Source organism: Theropithecus gelada, chromosome 20 (genome assembly GCF_003255815.1).
Source record: "Theropithecus gelada isolate Dixy chromosome 20, Tgel_1.0, whole genome shotgun sequence".
NCBI lineage: Eukaryota > Metazoa > Chordata > Mammalia > Primates > Cercopithecidae > Theropithecus > Theropithecus gelada.
The window spans coordinates 31,690,917-31,716,805 of NC_037688.1; the positions used below are offsets into that span (position 1 = coordinate 31,690,917).

Sequence of the window (25,889 nt, forward strand, 5' to 3'; positions counted from 1 at the left end):
GCTGGACGCAGCTGGGGCTCTCTGCTAGCTGGGTGCTTTTGCATCTCTTCTGTTTCCACATGCAGCCAGGGATGGGCTTCTCCTTCCCCTTCTGTCCTTTCAGTTCCCATGTCCCAGCTTCCCTCCCACACACCTGAGCCCTTACCAACTAAAGGGCCTGGCCCTGCTTTCTGAAACCGAGTTTTCCTTCCTCTCTGCTCAGAGTGCTTGTTAATGGTAAGTCCTCATCAGCTATTAGGGTAGACATCTCCAAGTGACACGTCGCAAGGAGGGGGTCTGAACTTTACCTGCTATCTGGGGGAAATCAGGCTTTTTCTTCCAGTTATGCCATGCTCATCAGGGACCCCTGCCTATGTCCCTAACCAGCCATTTTAGAGTACTTCTTGTTGCTATTTATAAATTATTGTTGTAGTTATAACACATTGTCAAGCTTCCATGTTGCCGTTGTGGACCTTGTGGGGTTCCAGGGCACAGGCCGGGCTTTGGGCAATCCTAGCTTTCCAGCTGAGCCCTGGCGGTTTCCTGCTGCAGAAATGGGTGGGAGGGAGGCAACAGAGTTGTCTTGGGTGGAGGCAGGAGGAGCTATGCTGAAGGGTGCCTTATCCCTGCGGATTCTTAGAGCAGGTCATCTTCCTGGAGTGAAGAGGACTTCCTTCAATTCAAATATATGTGCTGTTTTACCTTCTATTAATGCAGCAGATATTACTGTGTACAATAAGGTGAATAAGGGCCAAGGTAAATCTAGAGGAAAAAAATGTAATCTTTTAAAATTTTGCCAGTCATGCTAAATGGGGCTCTGTCACCCAGGCTGGAATGCAGTGGTGCTGTCATAGCTCACTGCAGCCTTGAACTCTTGGGGCTCAAGTGGTCCTTCCACCTCGGCTTCCTGAGTAGCTGCAACTGCAGGTGTACACTATTTTGTGCCCAGCTAAGTTTTTAAATTTTTTTTTTTTTTTTAAGACAGAGTCTTGCTCTGTTGCCCAGGCTGGAGTACAATGGCACCATCTCGCCTCACTGCAAGCTCCACCTCCTGGGTTCACACCATTCTCCTGCCTCAGCCTCCCGAGTAGCTGGGACTACAGGTGCCCGCCACTACGCCCGGCTAATTTTCTTGTGTTTTTAGTAGAGATGGGGTTTCACTGTGTTATACAGGATGTCCTTGATCTCCTGACCTCGTGATCTGCCCGCCTCAGCCTCCCTAAGTGCTGGGATTACAGGCGTGAGCCACCGTGCCTGGCCAGTTTTTTTGTTTTTTTAAGAGATGGAAGTTTTGCTGTGTTTCCCAGGCTGGTCTTGAACTCTTGGCTTCAAGTGATCCTCCCACCTGGCTACATTTTATTTGCATGATGGTGATAATTAACACAACACACATAGTTCTGGTATCAGATTTTGAAAACAACTCAGCTTTTTCTTTCGGATGCTGTTAGTTTCCAGGTGAATGGGCCCGTCCTCCTGGGAGGTGGCATTGTGGGGCTCAGGGGCAGAGAGGGGACCCTGAGGTGTTGAGGCATGACCCAAGTACCTGCTCTGCTTTCTCTCTTGACTGAGCAGTCCTAGCCCTGTGGGCAGGCAGCAACCCCCAGCCTCAGCAGGTCAGCAGCCTTTAGAGGGAGAAAATTGGCAATAAATGTTAATAGCTAATTGGTCCACAGGGAACTACTTTGGTGTGGAAAAATCAACCAGTTATTTATTTGTGTGGCTAAAGGGAACTTAGAGGGACTAGGGCTGACAGTGAAGAGGGGAAGGTGAGGAGAGGCACAGGTCAGGGGATTGCCCTGCTCTGTCACCGCCTTCTCTCCACCCCCTGCTGCCTCCTTCACGCCCCCTCCTTCCTGTCTTCTTCATAGGCTTCCTTTGAGTTTGCAAGGGACATTAGTAGAATGTGGAATCTCCCCTGCCCTGTAAGTCAGGTTTCCCCAACCTTTGTTCCTACCCAAGTTCAGTTAAACACAAAGCACCAGCGATTTGATGCAGGCAGTGAATTGGAACCTGAATTTCAGGGGGAAGTGAAAGTTTCTGTGGGCCTGTGTGGAGTCTGTAGGCTACACAAGAAAAGGTGGCAGCAACCAAAGGGAATGAGGCTGTATGGGAAAGTAAAGGGGGAGGAGAGAACCCCGGCCTCCTCGGTTCCCATCTCTCTTGGGTGCTCTAGGGAGCAATGTGAGTCCCGGGTTCGGGTTGCCAGACCACAAGGGAGTTTCTGGGGCCTGGCCCTCTCTCTGTTCCTTCCTGTCCCAGAGGGCTTAGTATTTCCCTGGATTGAGGCCTGTTTAGTGTTTGGCTGTTTCCTGGGGCCTCCAGCATGGCTCAGAGATCCCAGGTCCGTGGGTAGGAGGAGATGGCAAGGAGAGGAATGGGCACCCCGTTCATGCTCCCCTTGTGAAGGGGACCAACACTGGCACTTGCTTACACTGGAAGAGGCTGTGGCATGGGAAGCAGGTCAATGGTTTGCGTCAAGGAGGTGCAGCCCAAGATCACAGTGGTGGCTGTTTGATGAAGGATTTTCCTCAGTGCCTGAAAAGCAATTTACTCTTGTCCTTAAAGCAGCAGTGGGCAGACTTTTAGAATGAGTGTGAGTTTTATTTTTTATTTTTTTTTTATTTTATTTTTTTTTTTTTTTGAGACGGAGTCTTGCTCTGCCGCCCAGGCTGGAGTACAGTGGCCGGATCTCAGCTCACTGCAAGCTCCGCCTCCCGGGTTCACGCCATTCTCCTGCCTCAGCCTCCCGAGTAGCTGGGACTGCAGGCGCCCGCCACCTCGCCCGGCTAGTTTTTTGTATTTTTAGTAGAGACGGGGTTTCACCGTGTTAGCCAGGATGGTCTCGATCTCCTGACCTCGTGATCCGCCCATCTCGGCCTCCCAAAGTGCTGGGATTACAGGCTTGAGCCACCGCGCCCGGCCTAGAGTGTGAGTTTTAATCTCAAGTGGCAGTGCCCAGCTGTCTGCATTCCTCAGTCCCTTCAGACCTGGCTCAGGTATTTTGGAGGGCATGGTCTTCCACCCATGCTGCCAGTCCTGGCAGTTCCTGCCCAACCTGCATCCCTGGCCATACCCTCCCACTCATGCTGTGCGGATAGAGTGAGGCCTGCTGGTCCTCTGTTGGCAGCGCAGAGGCCCAGGTGGAGGCCTGGGCTGGCCGAGGGCCCAAGAGCCTCAGGGCAGGTCTGTTTGGCTGTCCTCAAGGGAAAGCAGCTTGTTATTCTCAGGGGGCATGAGGGAGCAGCTGATTTTCACAGTCCAGGGCTTGGTCTGGTTGGAAGCATACAGGATTCTTGCTGCGTTAGCTACCCACAGGGTTTTGGTGCTGTGTGACCCAGGGCAAGTCATTGCCCCTCTCTAAGCCTGGGAGGCCGAGGCGGGCGAATCACCTGAGGTCAGGAGTTCAAGCCCAGCCTGGCCAATACGGCAAAATCCCATCTCTACTACCAAGACAACAAATTAGCCAGGGCCGGGCGCGGTGGCTCAAGCCTGTAATCCCAGCACTTTGGGAGGCAGAGGCGGGCGGATCACGAGGTCAGGAGATGGAGACCATCCTGGCTAACACGGTGAAACCCCATCTCTACTAAAAAAAATACAAAAATCTAGCCGGGCGAGGTGCCGGGCGCCTGTAGTCCCAGCTACTCGGGAGGCTGAGGCAGGAGAATGGCGTGAACTCGGGAGGCGGAGCTTGCAGTGAGCCAAGATCCGGCCACTGCACTCCAGCCTGGGCGGCAGAGCGAGACTCCGTCTCAAAAAAAAAAAAAAAAAAAAAATTAGCCGGGTGTGGTGGAGGGCTCCTATAATCCCAGCTACTGGGGAGGCTGAGGCTGGAGAATCACTTGAACCTGGGAGGCGGAGGTTGCAGTGAGATCACACCATTTCACTCGAGCCTGGGTAACAAGAGCGAAACTCTGCCTCAAAAAGAAAAAAAAAAAAGAATTTAAAGCCCTGCTCAGAGATTCACTCTTAAGCCATCTGGTCAACCTGACAGAAGCCCACCACAGCCCGAGTGGGGAGGTAGTACTGGGGACCCAGGAGGTCATCATGAGGGCCAGATGTCTGTGGGAATTGGCTTGAACTTTCTCCTAACCTGTTTGGATGCGTTAAACAGCAACCTGCTCTGGCATCTGCCTGGAGAACTCAGGCTCCTGCAGCTGAGGGGACTGTGCTTGGTTCCCCTGCGTCCAGTAGTTCCTCACCCCCACTTCCAACTCGTGCTCTGTCCTGGATTCAGGCAGAAAACTCCATCGGGTCTCTTTCCTCCCTTCTTACTCTGGCCACCATTTAGGTCCTGGGGTGACTGTTAATAGGATTCCCATTTTTTTATTTGCCAAGTTCTCCCCCACCCTTTTATGTCCTGTGCTCCGCTCTAGCCAGGCTTTTTCCCAAAGCCAGGGTGGGAGGTGGAATCACAGACATCCTGGGAGGCGCTGGGTCAGCCTCACAGCCACGTGGCAGATCTGTGAGGAGTTGAGAACCCGCTTGGAAGGGGCGGGGTAGGATCTCATTATAGAGAAGAGGAGGAAGGTAGTGAGGAAAAGGCCACACATACCAAGATACAAAGGCCTGAACTGAGAAGGCTGGGGACATTTGGGGACCTTGAGGAGTCCAGTTTGAGCAGAGCATAAGGTTTCCTGGATCGTATCCAAGAGGGAGGGGTAGGATAGAGGGGTCTGGGGAGAGATGGGCCCCAAGCCGCACCCTAGCAGGGAGGAAGGGGCAGGCTTTCCGGCAGCCTCTGGCTGTCCTGGGCTGGTCACAAAGAATTGTGCTTACAGGAAGTGTGGGAGGGGTTGTTAATGGCAGTTTGTTCACAGGCTGCTGAAGCTGCCAAAGGTCAGTCTGATAAGAGGGAAGAGATAGACTCCTTGAGTTTTGTAATGCCAGATAGCTGCCTTCTCGTAGCTGGCCCCACAGATACTGACAGTTGATTCTGGTGCTGCTGCCGCTCTGTCACCTCCTCCTGAAATACACAACCCCTGGCTTTGGCCCAGCTGGGTTTCCCCTGCCTGGCCACCAGCTCCCTTTCCCATCTGCGGTCAGCTGTGCACTGGGGGAGGGGACAAACCTGGCAAGACTGGGCTCATTCTGAGCCTGACTCAGGAGTTTGAAGCCTCCCCAGGAGTGGCGCCAGGGCTGTGGATGGAGCAGTGACTTCCAGACCCTTTCCGTTCCATTTTGGTCTCAGGGTTATCCTGCAGTCCAGCCAGCCAGACCTGGGGCCTTTGGGGAGTTCTGCCTTTACCCCAGAGCATTGGGAGGTCTGGCTTTTGTGCTGAGAGGAATTAGAGATGGGGATCTGATGAGATTTGCTTATGTGAAGACCACTTTGGCTTCCCTATGAAGAAGGAGTTGAAGGGGGTCTGTTTAGTAGATCTGGGGCTTAAGTGGTTAGGAGGCTGCTGTAGGTGAAGAATGACATTTCCTTGGATGGAGTGATGGTTGTAGACAGAGCAAGAAATAGAAAGATCTGAGAGACATTTCAGTGGTAAAAATTAGTTGAGATTTGTAATAGATTGGCTGTGAGAGATTGAGGAAGGAGGGCTCACATATGACTCCTATGGTTCAGAGTTAGATGGAAGGGGGTTCCTTTCCCAGAAATTGGCAATACAGAAAGAAGACTGGGTTTGGCTGGGCGCGGTGTCTCACACCTGTAATCCCAGCACTTTGGGAGCCCGAGGTGAGCGGATCACGAGGTCAGGAGATCGAGACCAGCCTGGCTAACATGGTGAAACCCTGTCTCTACTAAAAATACAAAAATTAGCCAGGCGTGGTGGCGGGCGCCTGTAGTCCCAGCTACTCAGGAGGCTGAGGCAGGAGAATTGCTTGAACCTGGGAGGTGGAGCTTGCAGTGAGCCGAGATCACGCCACTGCACTCCAGCCTGGGCAACAGAGCGAGATTCCATCTCAAAAAAAAAAAAAAAAAGAAGACTGGGTTTGAGGGGCTTGGATTATGCATGAGTTTTGTTTGGAGCAGGTTGAGTTTGAGATACTTTTGGGATACCTCTAAGGTGTATCGTCTAAAAGACAGCATCCAGAAATTAGTGGGATAGATGGGTCTGGTGTTTAGGGGCGTGACTGGCACCATTTGAAAAGCCAGAGATGGTGAGGTATGGTGGCTTGCATCTGTAATCTCAGCACTTTGGGATGCTGAAGTAAGAGGATTGCCTAAACCCAGGAGTTCGAGACCAGCCTGGGAAACATAGGGAGACCACGTCGGTACAAAATATTTTATAAAGTAGCTGGGAATGGTGTACATACCAGTGGTCTCCTCAGGAGGCTGATGTGGGAGGATTACTGGAGCCTGGGAGGTCAATCCTGCAGTGAACCATTTTTGCACCACTGCACTCCAGCCTGGGCCACAGAGCGAGACCCTTTCTCAAAAAAAAAATAAAATAAAATAAAATAAATTAAATTAAATAGAAAAAGAAAATCCAGAGATAATTCTTAAAGGTTGAAAAACACTTTTGGTTCAGGCACGGTAACTCATGTCTGTAATCCCAGCACTTTGGGAGGCTGAAGTGGGTGGATCACCTGAGGTCAGGAGTTCAAGACCAGCCTGACCAACATGGAGAAACCTCGTCTCTACTAAAAATACAAAATTAATCTGGGTGGTGGTGCATGCCTGTAATCCCAGCTACTCAGGAGGCTCAGGCAGGAGAATCGCTTGAACCCAGGAGGCAGAGGTTGTGGTGAGCCAAGATTGTACCATTGCACTCCAGTCTGGGCAACAAGAGTGAAACTCCGTCTCAAAAAAAAGAAAGAAAAAACACTTTTGAGGGCTGGGTGCGGTGGCTCACACCTGTAGTCCCCGCACTTTGGGAGGCTGAGGCAGGTGGATTGACTGAGGTCAAGAGTTCAAGACCTGCCTGGCCAACCTGGTGAAACCCCATGTCTACTAAAAATATAAAGAATTAGCCAGGTGTGGTGGCACGCACCTGTAGTCCCAGCTACTTGGGAGCCTGAGGCAGGAGAATCGCTTGAACCCGGGAGGTGGAGGTTGCAGTAAGTGGAGATTACGCCATTGCACTCCAGCCTGGGTGACAGAGTGAGATTCAGTCTCAAAAAAAAAAAGGCCGGGCGCAGTGGCTCAAGCCTGTAATCCCAGCACTTTGGGAGGCCGAGATGGGTGGATCACGAGGTCAGGAGATCGAGACTATCCTGGCTAACACGGTGAAACCCCTCTCTACTAAAAAATACAAAAAACTAGCCAGGCGAGGTGGCAGGCGCCTGTAGTCCCAGCTACTCGGGAGGCTGAGGCAGAAGAATGGCGTAAACCCAGGAGGCGGAGCTTGCAGTGAGCTGAGATCTGGCCACTGCACTCCAGCCCGGGCGACAGAGTGAGACTCCATCTCAAAAAAAAAAAAAAAAAAGGCTTTGGCCCCCATAGTGCATTACAAGATGAGAAATGAAATGTAGGATCCTAACTTCCTGTTACGTTCTGAATGGTGTACGTTCTGTATGCGCCCTGCCAAGTAAGTAGCTTTATAAAGTTCTTGGCCAGGCATGGTGGCTCACACCTGTAATCCCAGCACTCTGGGAGGCCGAGGCAGGCAGATCACCTGAGGTCAGGAGTTCGAGACCAGCCTGACCAACATGGAGAAACTCCGTCTCTACTAAAAATACAAAATTAGCCGGTCATGGTGGTGCATGCCTGTAATCCCAGCTACTCAGGAGGCTGAGGCAGGAGAATTGCTTTAACCCGGGAGGTGGAGGTTGCAGTGAGCCGAGATTGCGCCACTGCACTCCAGCCTGGGCAACAAGAGCAAAACTCTGTCTCAAAAATAAATAAATAAGAAAAATGATAGAAAATAAAATAAAGTTCTTGCAAATGAAATGGAAAATGGTTGCACATGGTGTAAGATTGTATCATTTGGACTTCTTTAATTACACTGGCCAAAAATTCAATTTGAAGTGCCCTTTGATGTAAGGGAAACCTTTGACTCAGGTGCCTGTGGGTATGACTGGCCACACGCAGGGAAAATAATGCCGCTCTTGGTTCCCACGTGATGGAAGGTGTCTGCTCGTGGCACAGGCCTCTTTCCTCTCGGCATCTCTTCTCAAGATGCCTTCTGGAGTCCTGGGTTCACTCTGATGTGGAGCCTGTGTCCAAACTCGAACCAGGCACTGTGGCTGGGTGCACTGGTGCCCTGATTGGCCAAGCCTGGGTTACAGGGCACAGAGATGGCAGCTGGGGAGAGATGATTCCCCAAAGACCTGTTGTTCATGATAAAGATGTCTTTCATTGAGCTGGGCATGGTGATGCATGCCTGTAGTCCCCACTGCTTGGGAAGCTGAGGTGGAAGAATTGTTTGAGCCCAAAAGTTCAAATACAGCCTGGTCAACATAAAAAAAGATGTGATAGGCCAGGCGCAGCAGCTCACGTCTGTAATTCCAGCACTTTAGGAGGCCGAGGTGGACGGATCACCTGAGTTCAGGAGTTCAAGATCAGCCTGGTCACCATGGTGAAACCCTGTCTCTGATAAAGATACAGAAATTAGCTGGGTGTGGTGATGTGCGCCTGTAGTTCCAGCTTCTCAGGAGGCCGAGGCAGGAGAATTGCTTGAACCCAGGAGGCAGAGGTTGCAATGAGCTGAGATCGTGCCACTGCACTCCAGCCTGGGTGACAGAGTGAGTCTCTGTCTCAGGAAAAAAAAAAAAAAAGTGATATATTGAAGTAGTGGTAGGTACCATTTTGACCCATGGAGACCATGCTTTGCTGTAGTTCTATTGCCATTTATTAATTTACCTTGTTAAAAGTTGAATGTTAGGGCCGGGCGCGGTGGCTCAAGCCTGTAATCCCAGCACTTTGGGAGGCCGAGGCGGGTGGATCACGAGGTCAGGAGATCGAGACCATCCTGGCTAACACGGTGAAACCCCGTCTCTACTAAAAATACAAAAAAACTAGCCGGGCGTGGTGGCGGGCGCCTGTAGTCCCAGCTACTTGGAGGCTGAGGCGGGAGAATGGCGTGAACCCAGGAGGCGGAGCTTGCAGTGAGCCGAGATCGCGCCACTGCACTCCAGCCTGGGCGACAGAGCGAGACTCCGTCTCAAAAAAAAAAAAAAAAAAAAAAAAAAAAAAAGTTGAATGTTAGAATGTAAAATGGAACTTAAAATTGTTAAGTCATAGCCGGGCATGGTGGTTCACGCCTGTAATCCTAGCACTTTGGGAGGCTGAGGCAAGCAGATCACCTGAGGTTGGGAGTTTGAGACCAGCCTGACCAACATGGAGAAACTCTGTTTCTACTAAAAATACAAAAAAAAAAAAAATTAGCTGGGCATCATGGCAAATGCCTGTGATCCCAGCTACTCAGAAGGCTGAGGCAGGAGAATCGCTTGAACCCAGGAGGTGGAGGTTGTGGTGAGCCGAGATTGCGCCATTGCACTTCAGCTTGGGCAGCAAGAGCCAAACGTCATCTCCAAAAAAAAAAAAAAAAATCATTGAGTCATTCCATTTGCAGATCAGGAAGTGGAAGTTGAGAAATTTGCCCAAGGTCCCCAAACCAGGAGGTAGAAGAACTGAGGCAAGAACCCAGGTTGTCTGAAGTGCAGGCAGGAGGCTCTTTCCAGTATGGAGTACTGACTTTTTTGTTTGTTTTGAGATGGAGTCTTTCTCTGTCACCCAGGTTGGAGTGCAGTAGCTCGGTCTTGGCTCATTGCAGCCTCTGCCTCCCAGGTTCAAGCGATTCTCCTGCCTCAGCCTCCCCAGTAGCAGGGACGACAGGTGTGTGCCACCATTCCCGGCTAATTTTTGTATTTTTAGTAGAGATGGGATTTCACCACGTTGGCCAGGCTGGATTCAAACTCCTGACCTCAGGTGATCTGCCCGACGCAGCCTCCCAAAGTGCTGGGATTACAGGCGTGAGCCACCGCACCCAGCCTAAAGTGTTGATTTTTATGGCAAATGGTCCCTTCCTCCTAATGGCCCGGGGGAGATCTGTGTGTGGCTAGGTCCTGTCTGAGATGGAGACATTCAGTGACATCAGCTTCCTGAATGCCCACCCTCCTGTGCTGTTTCTTGCTGGCACTGGGATGAGGACATGGCTCTGGTGTGGCTGTGCTTTCTGGATTCTGTTGAGAGATTTGGGGTAAGTCGTGCTGCCTCTCTGTCTCCTTCTTTGGAAGAGAATGCCCAGGACAGTGGTGCCAGTTTCAGGTACAGAAAGACAAAAATAGCGCTCTTTTGGACTCAGTTCTCTGTCTCCTCCAGTTTGTGAGGGGACAGGTATTTGACTCAGCTTGGCAAAGCCAGGAATGGGGTATTGTAGTAAGAGCTCAGCAGTGTGCTCTGGGCTTTGAGTCTCTGACTTAAGAGGAGACCTCAGTTCGGTCTTACACAGGCTTCTTACCTCAGGTAAGTCACTTTGCTGGGGTCTCTGGGCCAGAGGTCAAGGCTGCCCCTATGAGGGCTTTGGGCTCTTTGAGGGTATGGCGTTATGTGTATATTAACAAAATGCTGGTGCGCCTGGGAACTTTGGGGCAGTGCTCACCAGCTCCTGAGTTCTCGGGAGTGAAGTTTGGGACTAGATGCCTCTTTCATTCTGAGCCTCTCCCTCCTGTGTCTTTCCTTTTGCCCTTCAGATGTTTGCTGACAGCCAGTTCTCTCCCGAACTGTCTGCCAGCCCAGACTGACCTGTCTGCCTCTCCTGCTCGGTGCTCAGAGCACCCTGCCTGTTTATGCCTGAGGCCGGTTCTAACTGGTCCCCTAATCCCGTCTCACACACACCTGTTCCCTTTGGCTTAGCCGTAGTGTCGCCTCTCGTCCCTGTTTCCTTCCTCTCTGTGAGGCTGAAACTCAATGTTACTTGGGGATATAGCACTCCACAGCCTACAGTCATTGGTCATTTAATCTTTGCAGGGAGTGTGTGAGGTTAGTAGGTAGGCATTAGCATGCTCATTTTACAAATGGAGGACCGGAGACCCAGAGAGGTATGATTTGCCCAAAGACACACAGCTGCTTTGCTATTGAGCACAGCCAGTCCTGGAATCAAAGTCCTCTGGCATTGGTCCATCATTCACTGTGAAATGTTAGTGCAGGCTGGGCATGGTGGCTCAGGCCCATCCAGCACTTTCAGAGGCTGAGACAGGAGAGTTGGGGTCAGGAGTTCAAGACCAGCCTGGGCAACATAGCGAGACCCTGGCTTTACAAAAACAAGCAATAACAACAAACAAAATGGTAACTCATAGGCATGAGTTAACCACATGTGGGGTGGGGATGCCCTAGCCTCACAATGGGGAGGCAAGGGCTTGAAAGCAGAGTCAGGCATGGTGTTGTGTGCACCTGTGGTCCCAGCTGCTCAGGAGGCTGAGGCTGAGGCAGGAGGTCAAGACTGCAGTGAGCCATGAACCCACCACTACACTCCAGCCTGGGCTGGAGTAAGACCTTGTCTCAAAGAGTGGTGGGGTTTGAAAGCAGGCCCTGGGCCCCGCCTCCTCACAGCCCCAGTCCCTGATAGCACCATCATGTGGGCGATGCCTGTGTAACCCCAAGCTATATAATAAAGCCAGACAACAAAGACAGCTCCCTGGGGGCCACTGTAATGGACCAAGGTCTGTGTATCCCTCCTTTCCACATCCCCCCAAACTTGACAACAGCAGTGCATGGCACAATGGATGTTGTCTTGGCAGGGACCTTATAACTCAGCTTAGGCCAGATCCAGGAGGACAGGTCAGTCCTTGAGGAAGGGCAGCAGGGACCGAGGAGGGCCCCTGGCCTCCCCCGCCCTGATTTTTCTCACCGGGAATGAGGCTCAGAGGCGGTGCCAGGGAAAGGCCCACTTTGGGCCTACTCACAGCAGCGATAGTGCCACTTTCCAGAGGTGGTGAACTGATTCCCTAGCAACCAGGGGCCCTGCCTGAGTAGGTCACAGCACGTTGTCGGCTCCTCAGGAAAGAGGAAGACTGCTCAGCTGGAGCTCGGGACACATGAAGGCAGGTGTGTGCTGGGCTCTCAGGGCACTGTCCTCCCCAGCCCACCTCCCAGGGCTGAACCTTAGTGACAGGGAAAAGCAGGGTGTGGGCCAGCGATGCTTCCCAAAGCCACCTGCAGGGTTGATGCTGGAAGTTACCCGATGGCACTAAGCTGGCCATGGGCTCGCAGTGACCTCTCTTCCTAGCTGAAACTTCCAGGGTCCCTGTTGGACAGGAAGTGTCCAGAGGACACAGCAGCTGAGCAAGGGGCCCACCTCTGGTTCCCTCCGTCTTTTCCTTTGCGTTTCTGTACCTTCACTCTGGAGGGCTAGGCAGGGGGACATGACTTCCTTTCATTCTTGTGGTCCAAGCATGGATGCAAACACCTTCCTTGAGTTTCCATGAGCATAGCTGCCACAGGCTGACCTTTCCGAAAGACATTACTAAATATAAAAGGAGAACAAAAGAAAGCTAAAGATAGGGTGTGTGAAGAATAAAAACAGCCTGGCTCACAAAGAACAAGTTACTGGTTTGTTTCCAGGGCTTTCGGACCCTGCCCTGTTATTCCCCTTCCAGGAGATAACCACCTCCAAGGCCAGCAGACATCTGCACATCCTTTTGCCAGGCTCTCTGGCCTCCTAATGCTGGCCTATCCACTGTCTAGGTTGTGTTCTAGGACCCGTGCCACCAGGAATCCTCTCCAGACTACTGGACCACCTTGTGGTCAGATCTCTGTTCTGCCCTCTTCTCTACCCAGGGCTGCTGGCTGTGGTGGTGGAGGGAGGGATGCCTGTTTCCCTAGGTCTCCCAGGTGATTGGCACCTATGTGACTGGACCTTTTAGGAGTGCAGCATTGTTCCAAGTAGGCCTTGGAATATGACCTACCTCTTGCCATACTGCTCAGGCCAGTTTAGCCCACGAGCTGCCATGCAAAAGGCTTTCTCCAACATCTGATCTTGGCAGAAACTATACAAGTCTCCCCACCTGGTTCCTTCCTCCCACTGGGCCACAAGAATAGAAACTGATAAGAAGTTGGCCTGGTTGATGGAAGTTTTTTGTGTAGGCTGGGGAAAAGATTGTTCTAGGTTTGGAGTGGGGCACAAAAAAAGCCCCACCACACGTCAATGAAGGAAGTAGATAAGATCCTGGCCAAAAAGTTCAGTTTCTAGCCTGTGGTGTCAGCTCTGCGTGCTGCTTAGCATCTGGGCGGGGCCCAGGAGCCAGATGTGACTCCAGGCTGCTGCTTGCTGGCGTGTGCAGTATGCCCATTTCATTCCAGGTGTTCACTTGCAGTCCCAAGAAATCAAAAGAACCACTGCCTCACAGGGAAATGTGGGGGTAGGATAGATTAAGAAGGGGGTCAAGGCCGGGAGTGGTGACTCACGCCTATAATCCTAGCACTTTGGGAGGCTGAGGCGGGCGGATCACCATAGTTCAAGAGTTTGAGACCAGCCTGGCCAGCATGGCAAAACCCTGTCTCTACTAAAATACAAAAATTAGCCAGGCATAGTGGCGGGCGACTATAATCCTAGCTACTTAGGAGGCTGGGGCAGGAGAATCACTTGAACCCTGGGGGCGGAGGTTGCAGTGAGCCGAGATCATGCCATTTCACTCTAGCTTGGGCGAAAGAGCAAAACTTGGTCTCAAAAAAAATAAATAAATAAAAAGGAAAGGGGGGTCAATTTGTCAGTTGTGGTGTCCCCACCCCACCTATAACTTAGGAGCCCTTTGGAGGGATTTGCCTGGTACAAAGTAGGCCTCCATACCTGCAGCCTGGACTGTTGCTGTCACCATATTGCCTGGCCCCAGTGGCTCTAGCAGATACCCCACCTTGGTAGCTTGTCTGGGCAGGAGGATGAAAGATTATAGGCAGAGGTCATACCAGCCCGGTGGAGGAGGCGAGGTCTGTGACTGGGGCTGATGATGAGAAAGAACCTTGTTTTCACCTGTACCTTTGAGTGTGACACCAGCACTAGCCAGGTGAGCGAGCTGCTCCGACCTCTGGCCGCCAGGCTGGGACAGGGAAGCCTCTGAGACCCGAGGCTGCTGCACCCCCAGGGCCTCATGTCCCACAAGCTCTCAGCATTCTCAGGGGCTTAGCTTGTCCTGTGTGTTGGAGCTTTGGGCTGAGCCTGTTTCAGTATGCCAGCCGGGTCACTGTGCCACTGCCCTCTGGTTTGCAGAGGGCCTCTATGCCTATGCAGTGACTCCACAGACCCCATCTTGCAGCTTTCCTTTCCACTGAAGCAGTCACTTCCCCTGCTGCCTGGGCCCCTGTCTTGCGGGTTCGCAGTGCTGGTGGTTGGATTGTGACCTCTCTCCTCGTATTCTCTCCCCTATTCTCACATCCCTCACAGGATCTGGGGATAGATGGTAGATTTTTAAGTCCAGTCCTTCAACTCTGGGCCACAAAGACTGGCCTGGAGGTTCCAGAGCATATCTCCTCTTTCCCTTGGTATGCATGGGCGGGACTTGGAGGCACCCTAGCTTAGCCCCTTGCCATCAGCCCCTGCTGGGGTCTAGCAGGCCTGAGCCTTTTCCAGGGTGGTCAGCCTGCCGGAGCTTACAGTGGAGGGAGGGTAGGAACCAGACCAGAGTCCCTTGCCATGTTCCAGCCTTGATGTTGACATCTAAGAGTTGAGAGAGGGGTAGGGAATGCCCTGCCCTCCCTGCCACTTTGTGTGAGTTGCCCTGGCTGGGCTCTTTAGGAGAGCGTTTGTGTCCCTGCCCTGGAGTCTCCTCTTCCTGCTGTGTGCACTTGCTCGGGGTTGTTCCAGGAAGCCTCTGGTGTGGGGGGCTCTGTTGCCACCAGCTGATTTCCTGCCCCAGGTGCGTGGGTAGGGGAGGAGAGGGTTGAAGATTACCTGGAGAAATCGCTCGCTTTGCTTCCCTTTCACCCCTCTTCTGGAGAGGACAGCAGAGTGCACAGAGGTTCTCTTCTAACCCTCTCACACCCAATCTGGTCCTCCACAACCAGGCTAGAGCGTGTCTGTGTATCTGGGGAAGCCAGGGCTTGGGGAGGAGTGGACTGATCCGTGTTTTGTGAAGGTCAAGGAAGGCCCACTTTGATGAGGGTGAGTTTGGCAGGGAGCGTGGTCCTGCTCGCCGAGGCGGGCTGTAAGTGGAGGACTGCGTCTGCCTTTTCCTCCTTGAAGCCCCAGCTCTGCCCTCAGCAGTAGTGCCCTGCTGGTGCTTAGTATTCCTGTCACTAGCTCTGCCTCCTTAGAGAGGGGAAAGTCTCCAGTTGGGACCCTGGGATGCCAGTCTCTGAGGTCAGCTGCCCCTGATACCTTTGGAAGGGGCAGCCCTCCTGGAGGAAGGATAGCTGTCAAAGCCAAGGAGCCCTGACTTTGTGGTAGGCTGGAGGGCTTGCAGGAAGTCCTCAAAACAGGAGCTCCACTGCTGTGCTCCTTGACAGAGCAGGAAGCTGGCCTGATTGTTTCCTGAGAGGACCCACCAGACCGTAGGAAAAAGGGCTTGGCTAAGAGGTCAGTGAGGGTTGTTCCCAGTCTGGCTGCCACTGCCTGGTGTCGATCAATAACTGTTGGCAGAACACACACATCTTGTTTTTCTCTTGTGATTCAAAGCATACTCCAGACATGCAGATGAGCGCAGAAGGAAAGAGGACCCTGACAGCTCCTCAGTGGCTCCTTATTATACATCCGCGGTGTGACCAAGATCAGAATCATAAGCAGTGATGAGCAGCCAAGCTACCTGGCATTCTGAATCCTGTCTTGAAAGGAAATCAGAGCAGACCGTCAGCACTTTAGTCCCTTCACCCTGGGAGATATGTGGTCCAGTTTAATGGCCCCTTGGAGGCCATCAGAGGGCAGGGTTGGGAGATGAACTTCTAACACTCCCCCCGCACCCCCAGCCATACCATGCCACCCCACATTCTCCAGACCCTCTCTGGCTTCCCCTGGGCTACCGTTTATTCATCCCACTTCCTACTTCCTCCAGAAGTCTCCCCTGGAGACTTGGGTTCCTCCCCCTGTCTCCTACCCTCAGGGTCTTCCACTCTTTTTCTGTCTCTGTTAATGTCTGAGGCTTTTGGCTCTGCAGAGAAACTCCTTATTATAATAATTTTGTATTCTAGAATCTTGTTCCTGGCTTGTGGCTCTCTGGCCTGAAGACTCAGGGAGCTGTTTAGAACGAGCTCAGGTCAGGCCTCTGCTCTGCAGGGTGTGCTAAAGTGGGGGCTGGGGAAGGGGCCACGGCCATGTTCCATAGGATGGACGTGCACCCTCCTCTGCTGGATGTAGGGGCGAGGATCAACCAAGGTAGAGCTGGCCCTGAAACCACAACCTTCCTGGAGGCTGGTGCCTGCTGGGAGTGGGGCCCCAGGGAGGAGAGTTCCTGTGGGAAGCGGGGGCTGGGAAGGTGGAGCAGGGCTGGGGTGCTGTGGAGCCAGAGTGAGGGCTGTGCGGGAGGGGTTTGTGCCTTGTGATGCCATGGGGCTCCTGCAGAGCTGTGGCCCTCAGTCTGCCCAACCCAGGACGATAGCCATGGAGGTAGAGCTTTATGTGTGCCTTTATGTAATCCTCATGGAACCACTTCTAGATGGGCGCTATTCCCATTGCATAGATCAGGACCATGAGAGAAGTTACATGGTCAATAGCTGTCAAGTGGCAAACCCACAATGTGAATCCAAGTTTTTCTAGGCACTTTGTTCATCTCGAGATGCTTTGAGCCGAGGTGAACGGGTGAGCGATCTGGAAAGCCCCAGCTGGGAGAACTGCAGCCTGTGGTGCTGAGGGGAGTGAGCTGCAGGAGTTCCAGGTCAGCAGCTGTGGCGGATGTCTGTTGCTGGGCCCTTAACAGCAGCACGCTCCCACTGTCCCTGCTTGGTCCAGGCAGCTGCTTCAGCTTTACACGCACACCCCTTTCCCACAGGCTCGGATTTGCTCAATCTGGTTTGTACCTGAGGCCTCATGTTTCTGGGTGGTCCAAGAGAAGTTAGGGAAAGCTCTCACTTGTAGAATGTCAGAGATGGAAAAGTGGGGGCAGAATATAATTATCACTTTAATATGCATACTTATGTAATTCATAATAATGGTTTCAAAGCATTTTTTATAACCATCATTTCTTTTGATTTTTATAGCCCTGGGCTTAGGTAGAGAGATGATACACTCAGTTGGGCAAACATTTATCGATGCCTCCTATATGGAGGACAGTGGTAGGCGCTGCAGTGGTACGGAGATGAGGAATTAAATAGCATTGTCTCTGTACCCTGAGAGTTCTTAGGGTTTATAAGTGAGAGACACATACATGTCTTTTTAGTTTCAGTGTAGAATCTTAATAAATGTGGGCCAGATTTGGCTTGGGATCCAAATTAGTTTGTTAGCCTTAGAGAGTAGGGTCTGATAAGAGATGAGGCTGGGGAGGAGAACCAGGTTTGGGCATCTCTGAATGCTATTTATGTTAAGGATCTTGACCTTGGCTGCATGAATAAGGGCACCCCATCTCATGCTTTTGAAATACATTAGCAGCTGAAAGAAATAGGTGAAACTGGAAATCACAGTGGTGGTCAGCAGTAACCAACGCGGAGATCATCGAGGAGGAAGAGAGTGGAGGTAGGATTGCTTCCTTTTGATTGTTAAAGAATCTTGGAAGCTGGGCACGTTGACTCACTCCTGTAATCACAGCACTTTGGGAGGCTGAGGTGGGTGGATCACTTGAGGTCAGGAATTCGAGACCAGCCTAGGCAACATGGTGAAACCCCATCTCTACTAAAAATACAAAAATTAGCTGGGCATGGTGGTGTGCGCCTGTAGTCCCAGCTACTCAGGAGGCTGAGGCAGGAGAATCGCTTGAACCAGGGAGGCGGAGGTTGTGGTGAGCCGAGATCCCAAGATCGTGCCCCTGTACTCCAGGCTGGGTGACTGAGTGAGACTCCGTCTCAAAAAAAAAAAAAAAAAAAATTATTGGAAGCTGGACACGGTGGCTCAACGCCTATAATCCCAGCACTTTGGGAGGCCGAGGTGGGTGGATCACTTGAAGTCAGGAATTTGAGACCAGCCTAGCCAACATGGTGAAACCCCATCTCTACTAGAAATAGAAAAATTAGCCAGGTGTGGTGGCACATGCCTCTAGTGCCAGCTACTCAGGAGGCTGAGGCAGGAGAATCGCTTGAACCTGGGAGACAGAGGTTACAGTGGGTTGAGATCACACCACTGCAGTCCAGTCTCGATAGAGGGAGAGCCCATCTCAAAAAGAAAGAAAGAAAGAACCTTGGAGCCTGGGCAATAAAGCAAGACCCCATCTCTACAAAAATAAAATAATCAGCTAGGTGTGGTGACATGTGCCTCCCAGCTACTTGGGGGGCTGCAGCAGGAGGATCACTCGAGCCATGGAGTTTGAGGTTGCAATGAGCCATCATCACATCACTGCGCTTCAGTCTGGGGGAGAGAGCGAGACCCTGTCTCTAATGAAAAGAAACAAAATAGCTTTTCTTCTTGGCCAGACAAGGTGGCTCATGCCTGTAATCCCAGCACTTTGGGAGGCCTAGGCAGGTGGATCACCTGAGGTCAGTGTAAGGTTAGCCGAGAGACAGGACGAGAAAGCGGGGGGGCGAGAGAGAGGGCAAGAGAGGCCGGGCGCAGTGGCTCAAGCCTGTAATCCCAACACTTTGGGAGGCCGAGGCGGGCGGATCACGAGGTCAGGAGATCAAGACCATCCTGGCTAACACAGTGAAACCCCGTCTCTACTAAAAAAAATACAAAAAACTAGCCGGGCGAGGTGGCGGGCGCCTGTAGTCCCAGCTACTTGGGAGGCTGAGGCAGGAGAATGGCGTAAACCCGTGAGGCGGAGCTTGCAGTGAGCCGAGATCCGGCCACCGCACTCAAACTTGGGCGACAGAGCGAGACTCCGTCTCAAAAAAAAAAAAAAAAAAAGAGAGGACAAGAGAGAGGACGTGAGAGAGAGAGAAACCCAAGGTCAGGTGAATAAGTTTATTAACCTGCCGGGCTGCTCCACCACAGTCAGAGGAGACAGCCCTGAGCTTACAAAACGAGGGGTTTATATGGGGGAGAGAGACCCTGGGGTTGTTTGTCAGTTAACTTTACCACATATCATCTCGTGACTGGCTTACAATATATTATCTTGTGAAAACAGGAATTTACAAGAGGGCATAACTTAGGTTTATCCACATTTCTCGTGACCTTCCCCGTGCCGCCCAGAGGGCTGTAATCTAGTAAGTTTGGTGACCTTGCTGTGGCGCCTAGATAAGGGTTCAGGAATGCAGCTGCAGAGTATTCAGGGTAACTGTCAGCTGCATTGTGTCAGAGGGCTCCTGGGGCAGCTTGTCCCTAACAGTCAGGAGTTTGAAACCAGCCTGGCCAACATGGCGAAATCCCGTCTCTGCTAAAAATAGAAAAATTGGCCGGGTGCGATGGCTCATGCCTGTAATCCCAGTACTTTGGGAGGCAAAGGCAGGCGGATCATGAGGTCAGGAGATCGAGACCGTCCTGGCTAACACAGTGAAACGCTGTCTCTTCTAAAAAATAAAAAAATTAGCCGGGCGTGGTAGCCGGCACCTGTAGTCCCAGCTACTTGGGAGGCTGAGGCAGGAGAATGGTGTGAACCCGGGAGGCGGAGCTTGCAGTGAGCTGAGATCACACTACTGCCTGGATGACAGAGTGAGATTCCATCTCAAAAATAAACAAACAGAAACTTGACCTGGAAATTAAAAATAACCTGCTTGGCTGCTTGGTAACAGTCTGGACTAGAATTTGGCTCCTGAATTAATTGTTCTGATTTTCAGTGGAACTTCAGGCTGGGCCTGTGTTGGCAAACTGGGGACTTAGTCAGATGGGCCTTCCATTGGGGTGTTTATATGGCCGGTGTGCAGTTTTCACTAGTCAGGTGAAAGACTGAAATGAGCAAATGGTGTGGAAGAGACTGAAGTCCCGTGTTACCTGGGTCAGGGAAGGCCTGCCCAGACCGCATCTGAAAGATCCTGTTTGTATGTCTGCACTACCTACCCCATCCCTCTGTGGACTGGAATGAAGGGTAGCAGTGGGAATGGGAGAGCAGTTTGAATCCGGCCTTTCAATCAGTTGACCCCAGGGTATCTGTCTCCTTCCCTCACTGTGTTGGCTAGAGTTCTATGAATCTTGTTAGAGATGGTTTGATACCTGTTCCCAAGAGATTAGTATTGGCAGGGATGCCCAGTTTCCTGGTACGAATAGTTAAATCCAATTCATCCAGTCAAGATGCCACTGTAAATTTGTACTCTAAACACATAGCAGTAATACATAAAAAGATAAAATTCTAAAAACATATTCATGCACGCCCCCGCTTTTCTACCCCTCACCACACTCAGCATGATAAATATCCCTGTGGATGAGAAATAGACAGGAACTCAAGGAAGAAAGCCGGGCTCAGAGTGGGCCTGCTGGTCTCTGAATCTGGAAGCAGAAATTTGGGATAACAGAGCTATAAAGTGTTACACTTGGAGCATGGAATTAGAGCTAGGAAATTGCTTGAATCCACAGGCTGGACAGTAGCCTGAGAAAAGTTGCTACTGACCATTTCCTGGGGCTATAGCTTATGTTATGTTATGTTATGTTATGTTATGTTATGTTATGTTATATTATGTTATGTTATTTTTCTGAGATGGAGTTTCGCTCTTGTTGCCCTGGCTGGAGTGCAATGGCATGATCTTGGCTCACCTCAACCTCCGCCTCCTGGGCTCAAGCGATTCTCCTGCCTTAGCCTCTGGAGTAGCTGGGATTACAGGCATGCGCCACCACACCCGGCTAATTTTTTTTTTTTTTTTTTTGTAGTTTTAGTAGAGACAGGGTTTCTCCATGTTGGTCAGGCTGGTCTCGAACTCCTGATCTCAGGTGATCTGCCCACTTCGGCCTCCCAAAGTGCTGGGATTATAGGCATGAGTCACCACACCCGGTCACACCACACCCGGTCAGCTTTTTATTTTTTATAGAGACAGAGTCTCACTCTGTTGCCCAGGCTGGCATGCAGTGGCACGATCATGGCTCAATACAGCCTTGACTTCCCTGGTTCAAACGATCCTGTCACCTCAGCTTCCCAAGTAACTAGGGCTATAGGCACTCACCACCACTTTTTTTTTTTTTGAGACAGAGTTTCACTCTGTTGCCCAGGCTGGAGTGTAGTGGCTCGATCTTAGCTCACTGCAACCTCCTCCTCCCGGGTTCAAGTGAGTCTTCTGCTTCAGCCTCCTGAGTAGCTAGAAATACAGGCATCTGCCACTATGCCCGGCTTATTTTTTGTATGATTAATAGAGATAGGGTTTCACCATGTTGGCCAGGCTGGTCGTGAACTCCTGATCTCAGGTGATCCACCTGCCTTGGCTTCCCAAAGTACTGGGATTACAGGTGTGAGCCACCATGCCCAGCCTCAAGCCATCCTTTCACCTTTGCCTCTTGACTTTCTGGGACCTCAGGCGTGCACTACCACACCTAATTTTTTTATTTTTTATTATAGAGATGGGGTTTTGCCATGTTGTCTAAGCTGATTTTGAACTCCTGAGCTCAAGTGATCTGCCTGCCTAGGCCTCCGAAAATGCTGGGATTACAGGTATGAGCCACTGTGCCCAGCCTAGAAATAATATTTAAAGAGATAATGGCTTGAAATAATGGCTTGAAATTTCAGATTCGAAAAAACAGCATGAACATCAAACAGGATAAATAATATGTCACTAGATATAATACAGTGAAACTACAGACAATGGTAGGATTTTATTTTGCTTTCTGAGGCCAGGTTGGAGGGCACTGGCGCAGTCACAGCTCACTGTGGCCTTGACCTGCGAGGCTCAGGTAATCCTCCCACCCCAGCCTCCTGAGTAGCTGGACGTACAGAAACATGCCACCACGCCCGGCTAATTTTTGTATTTTTTGTAGAGACAGGGTGTTGTGTTGCCCAGGTTGATCTCAAAGTCTTGGTCTCAAGCATTCCGCCCACTGTGGTCTCCCAAAGTGCTGAGATTACAGGCATGAGCTGCCATACCCCACGAGACTAAGAGAGTTAAAAACTGCTGGAGTTAAGAAAGAATTCCAAGAATTGACAGTTAGATCACAAATAACATCTTATCAACATTGGATGCCAGACAACAATAGAAGAATGTCTTAGAGAAGCTCCTTGTCAACCTAAAATTTCATAGCCAGCTATCATTCAAGAATGAGGTAAAATAAAGGTGTTTTTAGACAGGCTAAGACAGTTTTATCACCTACAGACCTTTGCTGAAAGAATGGTTACAGATGTACTTTAGTTAAAAGAAAAGTAAACCCCTGAAGAAAGATTAGGTTGTTGGTGTCAACAGTGAGCACAGAAGTGGATACATGTTGGTCAATTGAATTAACTTTTTTTTTATTTTTTGAGATGGAGTTTTGCTCTTGTTGCCCAGGCTGGAGTGCAATGGTGCGATCTTGGCTCACCGCAACCTCTGCTTCCCGGGTTCAAGCGATTCTCCCACCTCACCCTCCCGAGTAGCTGGGATTACAGGCGTGTGCCACCACGCCCAGCTAATTTTGCTTTTTTTTTTTTTTTTTTTTTTTGAGACGGAGTCTCACTCTGTCGCCCAGGCTGGAGTGCAGTGGCCGGATCTCAGTTCACTGCAACCTCCGCCTCCCGGGTTCACGCCATTCTCCTGCCGCAGCCTCCCAAGTAGCTGGGACTACAGGCGCCCGCCACCTCGCCCGGCTAGTTTTTTGTATTTTTTAGTAGAGACGGGGTTTCACCGTGTTAGCCAGGATGGTCTCCATCTCCCAACCTTGTGATCCGCCCGCCTCGGCCTCCCAAAGTGCTGGGATTACAGGCTTGAGCCACTGCGCCCGGCCTAATTTTGCATTTTTAGTAGAGACAGGGTTTCTCCATGTTAGTCAGGCTGGTCTCGAACTCCTAACCTCAGGTGATCCGCCTGCCTCGGCCTCCCAAAGTGCCGGTATTACAGGCGTGAGCAAGGTGTCTCTCATGATCGTGAGATGGCTGCCATAGGTCCAGTCGTTATATCATCACCCTGTGACATCCCAGACAGGAAGGCACAGAGATCCTAGGAGAAAGGAAGCTTTCTTTTCATGTGCTGCTGCTGCTTTGTTGTTGTTGTTGTTGCAGTCACTGTCATCCAGGCCTGAAGGTGTGATCTCCGCTCCACCCACTTCAACTTCCACCTCCTGGGTAAAGTGACTCTTGTGCCTTAGCCTCTTGAGTAGCTGGGATTACAAGCACTTGCCCCCAAGCTCAGCTAATTTTTGTATTTTTAGTAGAGATGGGGTTTCACCACGTTGCCCAGGCTGGTCTCAAACTCCTGACCTCAGGTGATCTGCCTGCCTCAGCCTCCCAAAGCAATTACAGTCGTGAGCCACTGTGCCCGGCTGTTTATTTGGAAAGGAAAATCTTTCCAAGATGGCCCTAGCAGATACTCCCTTGGGTCTCATTGACCTGAGCCTGTCCATCCTCAAACCAATTCCTGGTGAAAAAGGGACAGGCTTGCTGTGGTTGGCTCTGGTTGGCTTTAGCCAGTCTTGCATCATCTGCCAGCACTGGGTCCTTAGCTGCCCAAACAAATCAGGATTCTGTTGGCAAGTGAAAAAGAGAGTGGCCGCTGGTAGGCAGCCAACAGTGTCTGCTACAGACGGCAAAATACAGAGACAAAAAAAAAAAAACAAAAAAAAAACCAACAACAAAAAAACAGATCTTAAAGCGCTTTTAATTTTTTTTTTTTTTTTTTTTTTTTTGAGACGGAGTCTCGCTCTGTCGCCCAGGCTGGAGTGCAGTGGCCAGATCTCAGCTCACTGCAAGCTCCACCTCCCGGGTTCACGCCATTCACCTGCCTCAGCCTCCCAAGTAGCTGAGACTACAGACGCCCGCCACCACGCCCGGCTAGTTTTTTGTATTTTTTAGTAGAGACGGGGTTTCACCGTGTTAGCCAGGATGGTCTCGATCTCCTGACCTTTTGATCCCCCTGTCTCAGCCTCCCAAAGTGCTGGGATTACAGGCTTGAGGCACTGTGCCCGGCCAAATTTTTTTTTTTTTAAGGGAAAACTGGAATTGTTGACCACATTACCACGGAAGAATAAGAATAGAGAATTTTATTGTTAAGCCACACCAAATTTCTGCCTTGTTAAGAGAATGGCATTACTGAAAAACTGAACACTTCATCAAGAAAATGTACATATAAGATTAATCTCTAAAAAAAAAAAAAAGGAGGCCGGGCGCGGTGGCTCAAGCCTGTAATCCCAGCACTTTGGGAGGCCGAGGCGAGTGGATCACGAGGTCAGGAGATCGAGACTATCCTGGCTAACATGGTGAAACCCTGTCTCTACTAAAAATACAAAAAACTAGCCGGGCGTGGTGGCGGGCGCCTGTAGTCTCAGCTACTTGGGAGGCTGAGGTGGGAGAATGGCGTGAACCCGGGAGGCGGAGCTTGCAGTGAGCCGAGATCACGCCACTGCACTCCAGCCTGGGAGCACAGCGAGACTCCGTCTCAAAAAAAAAAAAAAAAAAAAAAAAAAAAGGAGTATAATTTCCAAACCAGGAGGGGGGAAAAAGTGGTGAGGGTTGGGTGGGTGCGGTGGCTCACACCTGTAATCCCAGCACTTTGGGAGGCCGAGGCAGGGGGATCACGAGGTCAGGAGATCGAGACCATCCTGTCTAACATGGTGAAACCCCGTCTCTACTAAAAATACAAAAAAAAAAAAAAAAAAAATTGTGGGGCATGGTGGTGGGCATCTGTAGTCCCAGCTACTCTGGAAGCTGAGGCAGGAGAATGGCTTGTACCCGGGAGGCGGAGCTTGCAGTGAGCCAAAATCAAGCTACTGCACTCCAGCCTGGGCGACAGAGCGAGACTCCGTCTCAAAAAAAAATAGGGTGGTGAGGGTGGAGATAATATGTCAACCCAAGTCAGGAAAAGAAAAAAACTAAAGAAAAAATAGTAGACAAAACACTAAATAAGATAGTAACATAAGTCCAAAGTGAAATGGATTAAACTCATCTATTTGAAAACAACAAGAGTATCAGGTGAAATAAAAAGCAAAGAAGTCTGAGGGCTGAGCAAGGTGGCTCATACTTATAATCTCAGCTCTTTGGGAGGCCAGGTTGGGAGGATCATTTGAGAACAGGAGTTTGAGATCAGCCTGGCAACATAGCAAGACATCATCTCTACAACAACAAAAAAACAAACCAACAAAAGTAGCCTGGGCTGGGCACAGTAGTGCACACCTGTAGTCCCAGCTACGTAGGAGGCTGAGGCAGGAGTCTGAGAGTTCAAGTCCAGCCTGGGGAATATAGCAAGACTCTGTCTTTACAAAAAAAAAAAAAAAATTAGCCAGGTCTGGTGGCATGCGCCTATGGTTCTAGCTACTCGGGGACCTGAGGTAGGAGGATCATTTGAGCCCAGGAGGTCGAGGCTACAGTCAGCTGTGATTGCACCACTGACATTCCAGTCTGGGTAGCAGAGCGAGATCCTGTCTCAAAAAAGGGGAAAAAGCCCGGGCGCGGTGGCTCACGCCTGTAATCCCAGCGCTTTGGGAGGCCCAGGTGGGTGGATCACCTGAGGTTGGGAGTTCGAGACCAGCCTGGCCAACACGGTTAAACGCCATCTCGACTAAAAATACAAAAGTAGCCAGGTGTGGTGGCGCATGCCTGTAATCCCAGCTACTCAGGAGGCTGAGGCAGGAGAATCACTTGAACCTGGGAAGTGGAGGTTGCAGTGAGCCGAGATCGTGCCGTTGCACTCCAGTCTGGGTGATAAGAGCAAAACTCCGTCTCAAAAAAAAAAGGACGCCGGAGGTGGGAAGCTGTCTAGAATGTGGAGAGACCTGGTCTTCCCCACACAGGTGGTTTGAACTTCTTTCATAAAATAGAGATGAGGTCTCACTCTATTGCCCAGGCTGCAACCCCTGGACTGAAGCGATCCTCCAGCCTCAGTCTCCCAAAGTGCTGGGATTATAGGTGTGAGCCACCACACCCGGCTGAGAACTGTTTTTCTACGTGTTACTTTATGCCTTAGTATAGATAGGTAC

The 25,889-nt window shown here is 50.9% G+C and overlaps 1 protein-coding gene across 2 annotated transcripts in view; it reads left to right on the forward strand.

Annotated features, from left to right (window-relative positions):
• Positions 1–25,889, forward strand: part of ST3GAL2 (ST3 beta-galactoside alpha-2,3-sialyltransferase 2) — a 61,131-nt gene that overhangs the window by 6,139 nt on the left and 29,103 nt on the right. The gene's annotated exons all lie outside the window — the stretch shown is intronic.